The sequence below is a fragment of the Pyrus communis genome, chromosome 3, assembly GCF_041283825.1.
Source record: "Pyrus communis isolate YQ-2024b chromosome 3, ASM4128382v1, whole genome shotgun sequence".
Classification (NCBI taxonomy): Eukaryota; Viridiplantae; Streptophyta; class Magnoliopsida; order Rosales; family Rosaceae; genus Pyrus; species Pyrus communis.
In genome coordinates, this window is record NC_142567.1 from 21,060,782 (window position 1) to 21,068,204 (window position 7,423).

The 7,423-nt window shown below is 35.7% G+C and overlaps 1 pseudogene; it reads right to left on the reverse strand.

Annotated features, from left to right (window-relative positions):
- Positions 1 to 1,682: 1,682 nt before the first annotated feature.
- Positions 1,683 to 3,218, reverse strand: LOC137714191 (transcription factor FER-LIKE IRON DEFICIENCY-INDUCED TRANSCRIPTION FACTOR-like; annotated as a pseudogene).
- Positions 3,219 to 7,423: the final 4,205 nt, after the last annotated feature.

Genomic DNA, 7,423 nt, shown 5'->3' on the forward strand with positions numbered 1-7,423 from the left:
GCCCATCATTTTTATTGTGTGATAGAAGATTAAGTTGTATTTTTACTCTCTTTTGGTTGACAAAAAAGGTTTCATTAATTAGTAGAGATTATTTCACACAAAAAAGTAGGAATGGATTATAACAATCTATTCCTCTTAAGAAAATTTCATTTCCAAAATTTCTACAACATAATTACCAGAAAAGATAGGGATTCTAAGTTCGCATATAATCTTCGATTCACATGTAACTTTCTTAACTTCATGATACTCCATTACTTTCTACCACATAATTACCAGAAAAGATAGGGATACTAAATTAATATTTCATTAATATTACTTTCTTAATTTCATTAATATTACTTACTCCATTACTTTCTTAATATTTCATTAATATTAATATTTCATTAATATTACTTTCCACCACATGATTACTCCATTACTTTCGCATAATTCACATGTAATTACTTAAAACTCATGGAAATAAATTAATATTTCATTAATCTGTATGTAAGAGGACTTTACAATATGTCAAAGTTAAACCGACAACAATGAATGGCAAACTTAGGATTAATGCCTCTATTAATTTGATGTTTTCTCATGGTCGAGAAATATATAGCTGTCTTATTTATTGGACAACATCATTCATCTTCTATATTTAATATTAATTGCTTTTCTTAATCTATTTTTCGTCAATCTTTTCTGCTACATAATCTCATTTGGTTTTCGATTTTGTGAAATGTTTTGGATGCGCGAGTGTGTGAAATGTGTTGATGCTGATGATAGTGTCGAATTTGGTGACACTCCTCAACTAGCCGAGCAGGTAACAGAGCTTCTTCCAACTCAAATTTAATGATTCAAGCTGCCTAAGATTTGCATAACATTCCCAAGTTGTAGTCGATGTGCCTGAGTGGTTGAGTGCTTGACCGCTAAGGTTTTGATTGTTTTTTGTTTTTGTTTTTTTTTTTTGGGGGGGGGGGGGGGGTGGGAAGAGAGGAAGAAACAACATTGCTAATTTCGGATTTATGGGTTTGAATTTTTGTTGAGTATGTGATTTTGTGTTCTGTGTGTATTGATTGACTGATGAAAAAATGTAGCCATAAAATATTGATTTTGACAATTTTAATTTTGAGATTGCCTCTTTATGCAATCTTTTGGTTAAGAAGTCAGTTCTACGCGCGAACTTCACATGCCTGTTGTCAACCTTCCAACAGTGACATGCTTGTTTTCACTTTCTCTCAAGTCTTCCCATGCACTGAAAGCGTAAACAACACCTAAAACAAATACGTGTTGAACCTAGTCAGACTCTATTCAAGTTTTGACACCGACACTACCGAAGATTAAATAGAATACGAGCACAACCTTTTCACCGAATGAATTGAAATGATTGATTGAAGCCGCCCAAGAAATTCCTAAGGTTAAGTTGCAATCGTATAAGCAGAGTGTGGGTAAGCAAGTGTCCACGAGTGATCCTCTCCTTTTGACACGTTCACCACTCAACACTCAAAACCACAAACATGTTTCTAGAAACAAAGAAAAATAATAATCAGAGTTAGAGCAACCAAGATATATTACACATCGATGGGATCGATGACAGTTGAAATTAACTAATTGTCAGCATAATATCAGCTGGTTGCGTGCATGGGTGCAATGCAGGCGTGGCTCTTCCATTACTACAACCTTTATAACTCGAACTTTTTGCAACCTCAGATTACAAAGCCTTGGTTCAGAAAAGCCCTAGCCACCCAATGTTTCAAATTTGGCAAGTTGATGATGCCCTGCTCGCAATCCTTTACTTTTTTAACAAGTATTAACAAAGAATTAATTAGTGAAAGACTGAAAACTTGCTGACAAAGAGAGGAGTAACGGTTTTCACGCTCATATTTTGTAACTTTAAAAAAAAAACATTTATGTTTTTATTTCCCTACATCTATTGGATAATTGGATTAACAAAGCAGGATGTTAAATCATGTACACAGATAATTACATAAAGTGTAATTAGGATTGTAAAAATTGCCAACCAAGGATAAAGTAGAACGCTAATTGTACCCAATGTTTCATATTGTACTGATATATACATACATTCAAAGTGAATGCTAATTCAAATCTATCTGCTGAAACTGTGTTTAAATTAGAACTCTGAACATTGAAGCATGCAAGAGATTCGAGAGCCTTGTAAAGTGTTGTGGCTACTCCTTGTCCCTTGTTGCATGCCACCTTCACATAAAAACCTTTTTCCTCCACTTGAGACACGTCTATCTGCAGAAAGGCATGATACGTAATTAAGTGCAAGGGCAAATTACTTTATTTGCAGAAATTAATAGCTAATAAATTACAATCAAAATGGTTATAGACCTGAATGATGCCCTTAGAAACTAAATGGTTATTGTCTGAAACTTTTTTCTTGTTTTTAGTTTTGGTTGATCCTTGTAGATATCCCATATGCTCATCTGCTCCTGCTAATGATGCTTCAAGACTTGCAATCTCAGCATTTAACTTCTTAGCATGCATTTGCAAGTCTTGTACATACAATACAGCATCTCCAACAATGGGGGCCTTGTCCATATGTGCATATAACTCCAAAAGATTAAACAACTATCGTGCTTGCATAATTTGTTTGTTCCTCATATATATCGTTGTACAACTCATACTTCAAACCGAAAGAGTCCGTTTTGATTAAAAAGAAAAGAAAAAAAAATGTAGGACACAGTACTATTAGAAGTTTTTCGATAAAACTAGCAAAATTTTACCTAGACTTATTATATTAACACCTCACAAATTGTTGAATAAACCCCACATTAAAATTTAATATTAAATAACTTATTTACTTTAAAGTAAGGTGCATTCAACATTTTGTGGGATGCATTCAACATTAAATTTTAAAGCTAGTTTATATAATGGTTTTCAGGAAAATAACAAAAAAATAGGGCGTGGTCCACGTGTTATCACATATTGGGAGAGTAAAACTTGCACTGCAGTATATAACTTACTTCTACCAACGCTAACCTTAGTTATGTTAGGAACCAAGGACCGCAATGCATGGAGCCTTTCCTTCATTCTCCCCCTCCTCTTCCTCTCTGACACCAAAGTTCGTGACCGATCAACCTTTTAGCTGTTGGATCTTCACCTTCGCCACCGCGAATAAGATCAATGAATCGATCAAAGTTTAAATCGTCTATGAAATTATGTAACTCAGAGTTGTTGATGTTATGACATTCTAGATGGTTTCCAAGCGCATCCATATCGTATTCTTGGTTTGATGGTGGGGTGCAGCTGCTAATTGTGTGCCATAAAGTATATGCTTATATATATAGAATTCGTAGATGTGAGTTCCTGTTTATGTTGAGTGTGAAAGGAATCAGATGGGGGTTTTTTATGACGTTTGAAACTGTAGCTCTTGATACAGAAGTACAAAATACTATTGGTCGTATATATGTGGACTAAATGATGTAATTTACATAAAATAAACCACCAAATAGGTATCAAAGTTTATTTCACACTGAACATTACTATAATAAAATCAATAGTAAAACTAATGAAAAGTTCAAAAAAAACTTTAGTTTTAATGAAAAATGACAAATAAAGATGTAAGTGAGTAATATAGGAAAGGTAAAAAAATGATTTTTCGTTAATATTTAGACCCAAAATTACACAATCGATCCGAATGATCGAAGCTGTTGAGTGAACGAAGTTCTAAACCGTTAGGTGATTAAGTCAAGATAATTTTAATTATTATTAAGAAATAATATTGTAATTTTTATCATAATAATTATTTCTTGATAATATATTGAATTATCGAAAGTACAGTTGGGTGATAAAGTCGTGGTGATACAATGTTGTGTGGTTTAATACTGCTGCAATTTCGTGGAAAGATAGCATGATTGTCATGAAGGGAGTCAGACTATGGCAGGATGATTATCAAATTCTGCGACTAATCAAATAATGAAGAATGCATGCACGGATATAAAGGTCATGGAGGATAATGATTACATTTTTGGCTGCAACTGGTTTGCACTGATGAGACAAACAATAAAAAGGGTGCATTCTATGGCTTCCACGTGGAAGATTAAACGCACCTGCACATGAGAATTATCTTAAGGATAATTTCAAATACATGCAGATTAGCAATCGGTGACACCTTCAGTTTAGAGAAATAATACTGTTACCGTAGAATCAGCCAACCATGGAGCACCTTCAGTTTGGATAAACAGCACTGCGTCGAGGCCGACTGGTTATCCATCTAAGTCTCGGCCAAGAAGGATTTTCGAGTTCTTGTTGGTAGAGATCATTTCTTTAGCCTTCTTGGCGAGGTGAGGTGTTACAGATTACTGGGCTGGGCACATTAAATGCCAAGTTGTTTTATGATTGGATATTTACAAGTAAGCTTTAGAGTTCGGCATTCTGACGGCTGAACCACATTTACCATCAAGACATATAAGGGTGGGCATAAAAACCGCAAAACCGCAAAACCGCATCGAACCGTATGAAAAAAAAAAACCGAAAAAAACCATGTTGACCGGAAAAATCAACTTTGAGTGAAACCAAACCGAACTGTTTTATTAATAATAAATAAATAAATTATATATATATATATATATATATACACACACACACATGTCATGGTATAATAGGTTGAAAAATTGGTTTCACTAAATTGGAAAGCAGAGGATCCTATCCTAATTAGGGTTCACTTTCACACACACACGACTTCACCTTTACGAATCACACACACACCCCATTCCTGAATCCTGATTCCCCCATTTTAGATTTCACACAGACATAGTCGACCCCGACGACCCCCACTCACGACCTCTCATCCTCAACTGCGACGGCCCTCATCATCCCTCATCTGCGACACTTCGTCCTCCGTCCTCCGTCCATACTTGGTGAAATTGCAAAGATCATGTGCATTTCTAGGTCATATGTGCATATGCTGGTTTATGGTTAATCGAGTTTGCGATTTTCAGCCCAATATAGAGATTTTTTTTCTCTTACATTACATGCCCACATGCGAATCTGTAACTTGTCGTATCCTATGAGCTAATGTTTGTTGACGATGTTAGGACATTTGCATTTGGAAGAGAGTGTTGTGATGCCATTCGTGTCACTGCTATTTGAGATGTGGTCCTGTGGATTCTTTGTCTATAGTAATGGTAGTTTCTTTTGCTAGCTTTCTATGTGACTATTTAGGCCAAGATTCTACATTTCTGGTATTCTGGTTGTGAACTGTTGATGCTCTTTGCTTGTAATGTGTAATCTTTTTTTGTCAAATGAATTGGAATACGCTTTTGTAGAGTGGTAATTGCTCCTCATTAATGTTTCTCTCCTTGTATATTCCCCTCTGTCTCAAACATGTTAGCTATTGTTCCCTTAGTTGATGTCTTTTATGTTGAAAATTAGTAATATCTTGACAAGTCAGAAAGGAATTTGATGCATTTGATGCATTTGATGAACATGAACCAACTAACCAAGTGTAGAAGACAAACTTAAGGATAATGTTAGACCTACTTCTACTTGAGCTTGCTGACAGATAATTGACTTTGTATGTACAACTTATCAATGGCATGGGCTCGTATTTTCTTTCAAATTGCTTCTTGATGTCTCTGCCCCTAAATAAGAGGTTTTGTCAAGAACTGCATTCACTGAATTTGTGAACATGCATTGAATTTCAGGGTAACAGATATAGGTATAGCGCACCTGGTGAAGAACTGCAAACATATAGTTGATCTGAACGTAAGTGGCTGTAAGGTACTTGTCACTTGGTCCTATCCTATTTTAGTGCTTTGTGAGTTGCAAACTACACACTTTGAAACATATATGCATAATCTGTATAGTTTTTATTCAACCTTATCTCTGTAAAAGATTACTTTTTATTGTCCTGAAGTAGGTTGTGGTATGCTTCAGATGTATCCCTTATTTAAGTAGGTACCGTAGGTGACTGATTGATTTGTTATATTGGCTAGTCAACCTTTAAGTTTTAATAATTATTTGTTAAGAATTTATTTGAATTGTTTATTTTGATGTGGAAATCACAGAACCATTTAGACAAAAGCTTGCAATTAATTATTAAAGACAAGGTAACAGATTTGAAGGTTTAGCAGTAATAGATTCTGATTGCATTGCATGAACATTTAACGACACACCCCGACCCGGAAAATCCACTTAGACTCTGAATCGAGCTGTGCTGGCCGACACTTGGAATGTGATGAAACCATAAAATGTGATAGTGTATAATGTGAACAAATTTGAACCTAAAAGTGTCTAAATACCAGAGTGCGGTATGAGTGAGAGCAAACCTATTTCACACGCGATGTCAGAGCATAAGTAAAGTACAGCAGTATGGGTAAGAATCATACCCTTAAAAGTAGCCACCAATACTAAGATTAGCCATAGATCCTCGTCGATACGAACTCAGCAATTATAACCTGGAGGGGTACAAAACAGAAAATGTGAGTAAGCAATAAAACCAAGCTTCCCAAAACTATTACCTTTCTAACAGTAATAACCCCTCACTGTAAATCCCTTATCGTTTTCTATAGGACAATACTACACATCTATGTACATATATATATATATATATATATATATATATATATATATATATATATATATATCTACCCATGCTCAAGAATGGCCAAAACCACGGGTATGTCATTTCCATCAACTCTACAATGTATTAACAAGTATGCCAAATGAACTTAATCAATATAAAATGATATATCAGCCGGAATCATCTAACGTGACCTATACAACTGTACTCATATCTCATCAATCAACGCTAGCCTATAAGTCAGGAGTCACCTCTAGTGACCTGTACGACTTATCTCATATCTCATCAATCAACGCTAGCCTATAAGTTGGGAGTCACCTCTAGTGACCTGTACGACTTATCTCATCAATCATTGCTAGCATATAAGTCGGAGTCACCTAAAGTGACCTATACTACTTATCCATATCTCATCAATCATGGCTAGCATATAACATATAAGTCGGAGTCACCTAAAGTGACATGTACGACTTATCCATATCTCATCACATCTCATCAATCATGGCTAGCATATAAGCCGGAGTCACCTAAAGTGACCTGTACGACTTATTCATATCCATCACATATCTCATCAATTAGCTCATATACCAAATCCTGCACACGAGTCGAAACCACCTAAAGTAGTTTGCACGACATGCTGGGTGTAAATAAATACGTTAAAGTGCTACAATCACGTGAAGGTTGTGCGAAGTATCGCAAGTCACCTACGAGTCGGAACCATCTAATGTGGTCTGTACGACAGGTTGGCACCTACCTTGGATCCAAGGTGAACATGTGGTGCGGGAGGTGAACGATCACGTGAAGGCTAGGCCCTAGCCACGGGCGGAGCAGTAACATCGAGGTGCAGGATAATGAGCATTAAATACATCTTAACACAATCATACTCACTACCATCACTAT